This window comes from Parus major, chromosome 2 (genome assembly GCF_001522545.3).
Source record: "Parus major isolate Abel chromosome 2, Parus_major1.1, whole genome shotgun sequence".
Lineage (NCBI taxonomy): Eukaryota > Metazoa > Chordata > Aves > Passeriformes > Paridae > Parus > Parus major.
In genome coordinates this window covers 104369578-104379966 of record NC_031769.1, presented here as the reverse complement: position 1 = coordinate 104379966, position 10389 = coordinate 104369578, and the positions used below count along the sequence as shown (strand labels likewise).

General features: G+C 46.7%; 1 long non-coding RNA gene across 1 annotated transcript; it reads left to right on the top strand.

The window, feature by feature from the left end:
• The first annotated feature begins 65 nt into the window (after positions 1-65).
• LOC117243938 lies at positions 66-9974 on the top strand. The gene is made up of 2 exons (XR_004496073.1): positions 66-911; positions 9616-9974. It is a non-coding gene; the product is annotated as an uncharacterized LOC117243938 (long non-coding RNA).
• The last annotated feature ends 415 nt before the right edge of the window (positions 9975-10389 follow it).

The following is a 10389-nucleotide window of genomic DNA, read 5'->3' as shown; positions in this document are numbered from 1 at the left end:
AGCCCTGCCGGAAAACTGCAGGCAGCCGGCCCTGATTGGGCTCGGCCAGCCCTAAACAAACACGGGGCTCCGCAGGGGTGCCAGCCCCGGGGCCAGTCGGGCCGCCGCAGCCCCGGGGGAGGGGGGCGCGGGGGCACCTCGGGGCGCCCGCAGCGAAGGGGCGACGGACCCCTGCTCGGGGAGCAGGAACCAGCAGAGAGGGCTGGCTGGCTCTGCCAGATACCCCAGTTGTTTTTTTGTTTGTTTGTTTTTTTTTGTTTGTTTTTTTTTTTTTAATTTTAACCCAGAAATAATACACACTCTTCTCTCCTTCCCGGATAATTTATTTTTTTATGGTGAATATTCAACTTCTGTGAGTTTTTTTGTTGTTTTTGTTTGGTTTTTTTTCTACACTCCTCCCGGCATGTCAGCAAATGTCCCCTGGCAGCGGCCCGGGGGGGGATGTGTGCCTGGCTTTCGCCCTAAGCAACCAGGCGAACTTATCCCTCCCTCAAATCTCCTTAGGTTTTGCTCGTCAAAATCCGAGCTATCCGTGATGAAAAAATGTGGCTCCTCCTTGAGTTGCCCCAACCATCAGGTGAAACCAAAGCAAGCTGTGGGATGTGTCCATCCCAACAGCTGGCGATTTTTTCCTCCGTTTCTTTCTTATTACCCCCCCGCTCCTCAACCCTCTTATCTCAGCTGTGTACAAACTGATATGGTACTTAGCAGGAAAGTGACTGGAAATTAAAATAACTTCGTTCACCAGAGGTTATCAGCTGGATATCTGTCATCATCAGTTTGTACAGAAAGTCATCTGCGGCAAAGGGCTGGACTAGAGCAGAGTCGGGCTCTCGGCAGCCGGCAGGCATGAGCCCTCCTGACAGAAACCGAGCCCAAACCTGCTGATGCGCGGTGCTGTCGCTCCTGGGGTAGGCACGGCTTTTCTTTCGGTCTTTCCAGGCGAGGTGGACGGGAGGTGAAGAATTTGCAGTGCCGGGGGTACGGTAAAACACTGGCTGTAGCGATCCGCTCTGCCGGCATTGCTGAACTGATTGTGACTTGGAAGTTTACTGCTCGCGTTAATTTTTGTGGTATAGCGCGGCAGGGGTTTGATCGGAAAACAATCGCTCTCCCGAGAAACCGTTTCTTTATTAAATGGTATGATTAAAGGTGATACTTCTTCCTTGTCAGTTGTCTCTAAATAATATCGTTAAATAATATCGGTCACCCTGCCAGGCTAAAGTGACTTTTTTTTCCTTTTTACTTTTAGGTGTACTTTAGTGAGTGCAATATTAAATAGAAAATAAGACTTTGCAAGCGAGGGCAGTGATTTGTTTTCTGCTAGGCTCGTCCTCCGATCCTAGCTTGAAACGTAAAACATTTTTGCCGTGGCTTTTACCTGCAAATGTGAGACAAGAGCAGTGGAAGCCGCGGGAGTCGATGCCCACGCCGCTTCTCCCCAGCTTGGGTTTCTGTGCTGAAAAGCGCCGAGCTTTAAATCCTGCGTTTCCTTTCAGTCTTTTGGATGCCCCTTCTCCAGCTAAACACGAGGGTATTTCAAACACGTGTAAAACTCGATATAAAGAGGGAAATACTATGAGGGGTTTTTTTTTTTCAAGCACCAGGCTTTGTTTGCTGGGAGAGATTTGCCGGTGCTCACGTAAACCCATGATGGGCGATGGGGAACCCGCCCGGGCCCGGAGGGTGCCTGCCCGAAAGGTGAGGATGGCTGGGAAGAACGGCAGCGTTGGCCTGGCAGGCGCCTCTTTCCCTGGCTCCAAAGTGACCCGTGTTTTACACTCAGGCGCCTTGGTTTTTTTCCCTGCCGATTAGCCTGTTTACGTTATAGCCGGGCAACAAGCTTCGTTTTATTTCCTCCGATAAACACGATAAGAAAACCCGACTTACACTGGGACCAGCGTGGGAAACCATTCCCAGTTACCCCGTTCCTCTCCATTCCTTTTCGTTTCGGGTTTGCTGTCGAATTGCTCAAATCATAGACTCCTAACTCTTCATTACGTCACTCTTTTCCCAAATCCCTCTCTGCTGACGTAACTTTCACCCCGGGGCTCCGGCAGGCTCTCGGGTATCTCCTGCACCATGCCTGGGTTAGGTACCGGGGCTGCGTGTGCAGGGACATTTTTGAGGGCAGGGGGGTGCGGGAAGACACCGCCGGGGAGGAGGTGCCAGCGAGGTGACCATCGCTCCTGGTGGTTGTGGCCAAAGAGGGAAGAAGGCAGATTGGGGTTAAAAAAAACTTTCGTATCCAATTAAGGCAAATTCCCTCGCGGGCACTTCAACCTCCCAAAAAAGGGTTGGGGGTAAGCGGTGTGCAAGCGCAGAGCTGTTGCTCCTTCCCCCACTCTCAGGTCTCTGCAAACGTGATTCCTTACTGAGGGTGCACTAGGGAGGAGGGGAAGGCTCGGTCCGGCCGCACCCTCGCTGCCCCTCGGCCAGGACAGTCCCGGGAGCAGCGGAATTCACCCGCCGGGTCGAGCCCCAATGCTCCCGTGGCGCTGCGGCCGTGGGGGCCCGGCGGGTTCGGGTGCGAGGCCGTACGAGGGGTCACTTTGGTGACTATCGCAGGCTGGAGTGTATTCTTTTCCGAGACGTGTTTATGTAACTTAATGTACTTTAGAAACTGCTGGGGAGTTTAGGCCGGGCTGATAAGCGCCGCGGTTATTACGGGCGACGTGCCGGCACCTCTCCCCCTCTCTTCTCCCCTTCGCTTATCCGCGCTACTTAAAATATACTTTTATCAAGGCCACCCCACGATATGAACTGTTTCCATTGTCCAGCGGCTGTGACATTGAAGCGAACATATCGATCGGGGCACCGGCGGCTCTCGGGAGCGCTCAGCCCGGAGGGGAGCTGCCCGCCGGCCGGCTCCGAGCTTCCCGCTGCCGGCAGCGCAGGGCTCAAGCTCCTGCGGCAGGAACGGCGCCCGAAGCCGGCGGAGCAATCCGCATCCGCAGGGGAAAAGATGGATTTCAGAGGGACAGGGGCCTTTGGCACCACCCACCACCTCCGTCTCGGGCCGGGTGGGACAGCCCGGGGAGCTAAGGGTAGTGGTCAGCCAAACTGACCCCCAAAGCAGCAAGGTCCTGTACACACCACTGCACGGGCAGGGGCGGGCACGGTGAGCGTGCCCTTTGCGATGGATCAGATGTGTCCCATGGTGAGGACGGACCCCCAAACTATCAAGGATGAGGAGGGATTATTTTTTCTTTCCCTGAAACTCCTAACGAAGGGCTGCCGGGTGTTCCTCGCGGGTCGCAGACTGCAGGCTCCGGGTCCCGTGGAGCAGGACACTCTGACCCGGCTCACGAAACCTTGCCCGCTCGGCTCCCCCCACAGGCTGAAACCGTGCCCGACGGCGGGGAGAGGGACAGAAGGATATTCCCCGAGGCAGTCAGCGGCCTCTTGGTCACTGGTGACCTGCTGCCGCGTGCTTTTGGGTGATTTCCACGGTGTCTTTCAACACTTGACGCTCAAATAAACATCAGGCAGCAGAGAGCCCGCACGGACATTTATGCAGTGTGTACCCAAGCGTGTGCTTTCTGTGTGGCTGGGGGTTTTTTGTTGTGATTTTTTTTTTTTTTGTTATTGTTGATTTTTTTAATGATCTGCAGCTTCTTTTCATTTGCCCTTCCTCCAGTCTCTGTGGTCCGGCTGGTTAATGATTTCAACCTTAATAAATAAATGAATAAATAAACCCAACAAAACGAGCGGAGGAAGCTCCTGTTGCCGCGTAACCTGACTCCCGGAGCCGGCGCTCCGCGGTACCCGCACGCCGAGCCCCGGTGGGGCGGACGCGGGCCATGCCCTCCAGTTCTCGGGGTGACCGGGAGGCAGCCGGAATCCACGCAGCACCGAAAAAACCACGATTTAGCTGCTTCTGTCCATACACGTTTTTTCTCTTTCCAGCACATACATAAGGACTTTGAAAGTGAGTTAAGGATTACTTTCATTGTTCCTCGGCCGTTTTAAAGGTTTTGAGAATCGGTGACTAAAATGGCCTAATTCTGACTCTTTTATCAACGGCCATCTCAATGTCCTTGCTACAAAGCGCTGGGACTGTGTTCCACTTACTGCTTACGGCGACGAATATTATGTATTACTTTTAATTGCAGCACCCCTTTCTGCGCACAACTGTAGATAAATCAAGTACCTCGACCCCGTGTGCTAATCGGCTTTCACACCTAGTGAAAGAATCCGTTTCGAGACAACAAAGCTAGAAGGAAAGGCCCCCCACCCTGGCTCCCGTCGCCCCGTCGAGGGGAACGGGGGGCGAGGGGTGGGAGCCCAGAACCCTTCCCGCCGCCGCGTCTCCCGGGCCGGAGCCGTGGGGATCACTGTCCTTTCCTGTCTGGGTGCTGGGGAAGGCTTTCAGAGCTCTCTTCTGCTGGATCTGGGAGGGAAACCCGGGGAAGAGTTTCTTGCTGCGAGAGGTCGTTGTGGGAGAGAGCCGGGAACGGCGGGACATGGGGCACGGCGGAGCCGCACTTCTCCTCCGCAGCGCTTTAAAGCCGGGCTGCTCCTCATCCTCCCCCCGTTCCCTATCACGGATGTTAGGCAATATCAAATCCGATCTGCAATTAGCTATCCTGCCTCCGCCCCCTTGCCCGCAGCACAGAGTTAATTCTTTCTCACTTAAACCCACCCCTCCCAAAAGAACTCCAACAAAAACTAAACTAATCAAAACACCAACAAAAAAACCAATCAAAGAAAAATCATCGCCGACTATTCCCTGGGACTGTTGTCGCCGCTGCCGCACAGTGTGAAAGAAATACCGGTTTATGCATGCACCGAAAGCCGTCGGGATACCCCACACACAGTTGTCTTCTTACTTCTCTATCCAGGAAATAAAATAAACCATCAGAACAGGTCACAGTCTTCCGGTGAAATGTTTTCCAGGGGTCAAAATGAATACTGTTCTCTTGGAAACATATTTCGGGGCTATCTCCGTTTCATACGTGTCCACGCCGAGCTCCGGCGGGGCCGCTCCGTTTCTCTTGGCATCGTGGCAACCTCTCGTCTTCCTTTTTGAAACCGCTTTCCTCTCCATTTACCTGCCTGACCGAACCATCTGAGAACACGTGTGGATAATAATCATAATAAACCCCCAAACAACGATATTTGTAATCCCAGCTAAGCGAACCGCTTCCCTCCATCCCAGCTAATAATTTTTTAACTTGCTTATTTCGTGTGAAATGTCAAATTTTGGGGACTTTGTTCCTGCTTGGAATGAAAGTAAATTTTCAAACGTTAAAATAATATCTTCCAGAGCGAGTCTGACCAGTTCTGTACGTGCAAGCGCTACTAGATTGGAAAATCAAATCAAAACAACCACATCACAGAATGAGAGAGATTTTAGAGTTAGCAGCTCGGGGTAATTAGATAGCCTATTAATAGCCTTGCTCCTCGCTGCTATTAAAAGTACGTGGATGGCTCCTGCCTCGAGAAGGTATGAGCAAGCATGCCACGGGAGGTAGGACGGAGACCGAGGAGATGGGGAGAGGTTTCCAGCGAAGAGACGTGTGCGGCCCCACGGGCAGGCAAAATGTGTGTACCCCCCTTGGCGCTGCCTGCCATCCCCGCAGACCCGGGCTTCTCCCTCCTTTTGATAGATGGAGGTGTCGGAGGGAGTCCCGGCCGGGCGGGACCCAGCCCATCGGCCCGAAGATAAGCGATGCTGCTAATTCACCTCCGGGGAGGCGACGCCTTCCTTCCCTTTTGCTTTTCTTACCCTCGGTGTTAATGGCTTCGCGGACACAGCCCTCTATTTGCAGTTAGAAGTATAAATATATACGTTCGCCGTGGGAATACCGCAATTTCCATTTCGTTCATGTGATCACTGCCAGTGTTTATCCATTTCGCCTAAGCCTCCACGACCAAAGAGGGTGTGCAAATAATTCGTACTTTTCGATTACTTTAGGAGAAGGCTGGGGTTATGAATTCGTTATTGCTGCTCACGTTGAATTTATTATTCAATAGTAAAGGACGCCAGTATCTGCAAACAGTGAAAAGAACAATTAAAAAGCTGATAATCCCAAAACTGGGTGACTCTAATATATTGTTCCCCTGCTGTTATTAATTGATTTTAAGAGGTCACAGATGATTGAACTTTAAAGAGTCAAACGACTTTCTTTTAATGCCAATTAGATGAGGAAGTAGTGTAGTCCAGTATACATAAGGTTTTTCTTACTGTATTTTCTTACATTTTTTACATACACACATTGTAATAATTTCTGATTTATCTTTCTTGATGGACAAAATAGTCTTACTATTAAAGATGGAACACTGTAACAAAGGAGATAGGAGTAATCCTAATGTTACTGAGGTTTGAGGTTTTTGGGGTTTTTTTGTTCTTAATATGGATAGTGTTAGCAGCCTTTTTCTGAAGTAAGCAATCCTCAGAGTAAATCAATGTGATGTATAGAGTGACTACTGTTTCCAAGGGTTAAGAAAAAAAAAAAAAGGACCTATGCACTTTCAATAAACTCTGAAGAAAATACCATGCAGGAGCAATACAGGATAACTTCAGAGAGTTGCTGGTAACATCCATCAGTAACCAGGATGATAGCTGGATCTTGCATTTAGCATTTGCCAATGACAACCACACATAAGTTTAGCAACACACAACTTTAATATTCACCTCAGAAAAAATAATTTAAAAACTGTCAACAACACAGTTTTAGTATAAATTTACATAGGTTATTTGCTTTGCAGCAGCACATTTTCATTGCAATGTTACTGTAGGATGTTTTCTTCTGATAGGGTGTGTGAAAAGGGGCTTACAAAGAAGCTCGGCTTCTGTGTCTTAGCACATTTATCCAGATCTAGGTCTAAGGCTACTCATTCAGCTGAAATTTGTCCTTGTTCATGATGACTTGAACATGGAGAGCCAGTGGCACAGACTTCAGTGGAAATACCTCTTGCAGAAGTAAACCTTACCAGTGGATCACTTCTGCGGTTACCAGCAAGAATTGCAACTCGGCCCTTCCAGTCGTGGTTTCAACTTCACTAAACTGGCTTTAAGCAGATTCTTATACAAACTTCAGATGAATATTTGGTCACCTAACACAGCTTGGAAGCTGTTGGTCCCAAACAAACCTAATCAGTGCTAACTCAGCAACTACCATAGCTCCTGTAATGAACTCAACAAGTTCAGTAAAGGTAATGTAGGTGCTCTCATTTATTTATGTTAGGCTCGGTCAGGTTTAACAGCACCTCTTTATGGCACAGATGCCGTGCCATTGGACACTGAAGATGGCAGATCCATCTCCATGGCCAGCACACCCTTATAAACTTACATTTCCTTAATTCTGGGGGCCAGTGACCCCAGCAGAAAGGACAACCACGAGCACTGACATCAGTGGCATCTCATGGTGTCACGGATAAATCCAACAGAGGTGGGATTGTCAGAGTTTAGGAGTGTTGGGAGATGAAAACTCAGCAGTGCTTAGCTGGCTGGAGGGCTATTCCCTGCCTATTTTCAGCTTTCCCCCAAATGCCCCATAGGTGACACCCTATGCAGTGCCACTCCCCACAGACCACCAGCTGGGCTGTAGGGACACAGCTTTACATGCCACTACTTAAATCAAAGCGTTTCAGCTTCTACATTAAGCCAAACTCCTTCCCTCCAAAATTTTTTGTATCAATCAAAACATTTCATTTTGTCCAAAATTAAGATTTTTGTGCTGTTTTTGAAGTATTTAGCCCGTTAAAGAAAATCACATTGGAATCAAATATGCAACAAGGTTCATCTCGAGAGGGTGGAAAAAGTGCTTTGTATTTTTTTTTTTCACTTTTCTCAGTGAAAATCTGCCTCACATCTGGAGTGCTAGGAAAGGTCTGTCACTCCTGGACCAGAAGCCAAAACCTCAGCACCTCATCTTTTCTCAGCCACCAGAAACCATAGCAAAACCTCTTGTTTTCTCTGTGGTCAGCAGGCACAGAGAAAGCAACAACGCCTGAACTGTTTGAAACTGCTGCCTGTGCTCTGCGCTGAAGATTTTAAGCCTTTTTTATTTTAAAGGTAGGGGCTTACATGATATTTCACACATGGAATTGGAGAGGGTTGTAATTCAGCCTGAAACCAGAATTTATGCTACACTCTTATTTTAGTTCCTACTGCCTAGGAGAGTAGTTACTACCCAAATCACAAACTGCGTCTGTGACCTGTGGTAAGTTTTTTAATTCATTTGGTTTGGGTTTTCATAACTTCAACAGAATTGTTGAATGACATTTCCTTTAGCATGAGTTTTCCAAACAAATTTACTTCATTTCTGCTTGCAAGAAGTGGGAAAAAATGTATTTTTCCTTGTGCCTACTTGGAACTACATGTGCCTCTGAGGTCCAGAAGGTGACATATCTTTCACAAGTGATTCCTCTAATAGGCGTAGGGAGGAAAAACTAATTGTTGTGAGCTGCAGCTACCAGAAGACTAAAAATATTCTGTACTGAAATAAGTTAACCATTGCTCAGCATTTGGACTTGTGGAGCATAGAACTGACTAGGTCAAGCCTATGGAAAGAATTGGAAAGCAGACTTTTCAGCTTGAAAAGGAGACCCCCTGAATTTAATGGTGTTGGACCAAATGAACAGGAACAAACCTGGAAGACCTTGGCTGAATGCTAAATGTGAGTATGGACCCAAAACAGCATTTCTTCCATGTGTCAAAAGTGCACTGTTTAGTGGATTAAATTATTTTATCAGTCCTCTATTTGAAGGCAAAGACCTGCTGTGCAAAACTCCAGAAGTAAATAAAACCAAGTGATGGAGGACTTAAGTCTGATGGGAATTTTGATGAAGAAAGGCCTGCTCAAGTTGACCCATTTAATTAAAATGCAATAAAATGCAATTTCCTTTACATCATTACATGCTAATGTCAGCCTTAGAATCACAAATTTGTTGAAACCTGAGCAATATTGTTCATCTTACTGTGATCATATCATCAATGTGCTTACCTCCTGGCAGTAAAAAAAATGGGAAAAGATGATTTTAAGGAAACATGTTAATAATTAAAAATAAATTTGGTGATCTAAATGAGTAGTACTAAAAAGGACATTGACTTAATTATTTTTGTTAATGTCAATTATTCAGTTGTCAGCCATCAAACTATAAACTGGGGTACTTTATTGACTGCAATATATTCTGGATATGTGCCATATTATTCAAGAAAAACAATGCACCGCAAAAACAATACAGAGAAGAGGTAATTTGTACAGAGTTCATGAGATAATTATATAACCTAATTACAAAACTGACTCACTATGCCCTTGGTTCTATTTATTAGAAGAGAATTGAAGGACATACTAAACATACTCAGAGTCTAGGAATTTAAATTTAAATCCTGCCTGTACACCCAAACATCCAGGAACTGGAGTGATCCAGAACACAGATTGTGAGTCCCAAAAGAAGGATGCCTTGGTGTGGCACTCAGGATGCTGCTTCATTTTCCTGTGTGATGGAAATTAAACTACTGCCCCATTTTCCTGAGAAGTGCTTTGAAACTCAGTCAATATCACAGAAAAACTTTTAATGCTGTTAATGACACACAAAAAGAAGAGTAATTAATTATTTATTTCAAAAGGTGACAGCAGTTTGAAATCTGCTCATGTCTCACAGGTACAAAGAGTCTGGAGAAATGCATCAGGAGCATTTGAATGCATGTGAAGGTGTTTCATGTTCAAACAGAAACAAAGACACAAGACATCACCAAGGCTTTGCACGTCAGTCACTCACCAAGAAGCTCATCTAAGCACAGAAATGACCAAAGCCAAAATAAAAGTAAATTGCTGAATTAGCCAAAACAAAAGTAAGTTGCTGAGTTATTCTGTGAATTTTCAATTTGTAGCTGCACTGCAACTGTTTGAACTCTTTTTAGATGCTTTTCCTTAAACTTTCAATGCTTTTTAAGCACTGTATAAAATATTTCCTTTCTTGATCTTGAGAAAACTTTATTTAATAAAACCTGATTTTCCATCTCTTGTGATGTTTTTTTGTTCTCAGTTCACTGTGCATTTTGTATTTGAATAGATTTTAATGGGTGACATCTAACCATACCATAGTAAATTGTGGAGGAGGCTAGTATTCAGAATGATTACAAGGAGTATTTGTTTATAAAACAGGAAAAAACCCTCAGTGTCTCTTTATTTGTTTTTATTAATGGTAATGCTGGCTCGCATGCAATAATTTTTTAATGAGTGCTATGAGAACCTAGGAGGCAGAATAGCTAATGGAGAGCCTGGGACACCTGAGTCTAGTTTTGGCTTGGGTAGGGAAGTCATAATTCTGCATATTGGAAGGTACAGTTCTGCAACCCACTGGCCCTGGTGCAATCCTGGCTCCAGAAATCCTTTCCCCCTGCCAGGAAGGACTCTTCTGCCTGGAGGAGTCACT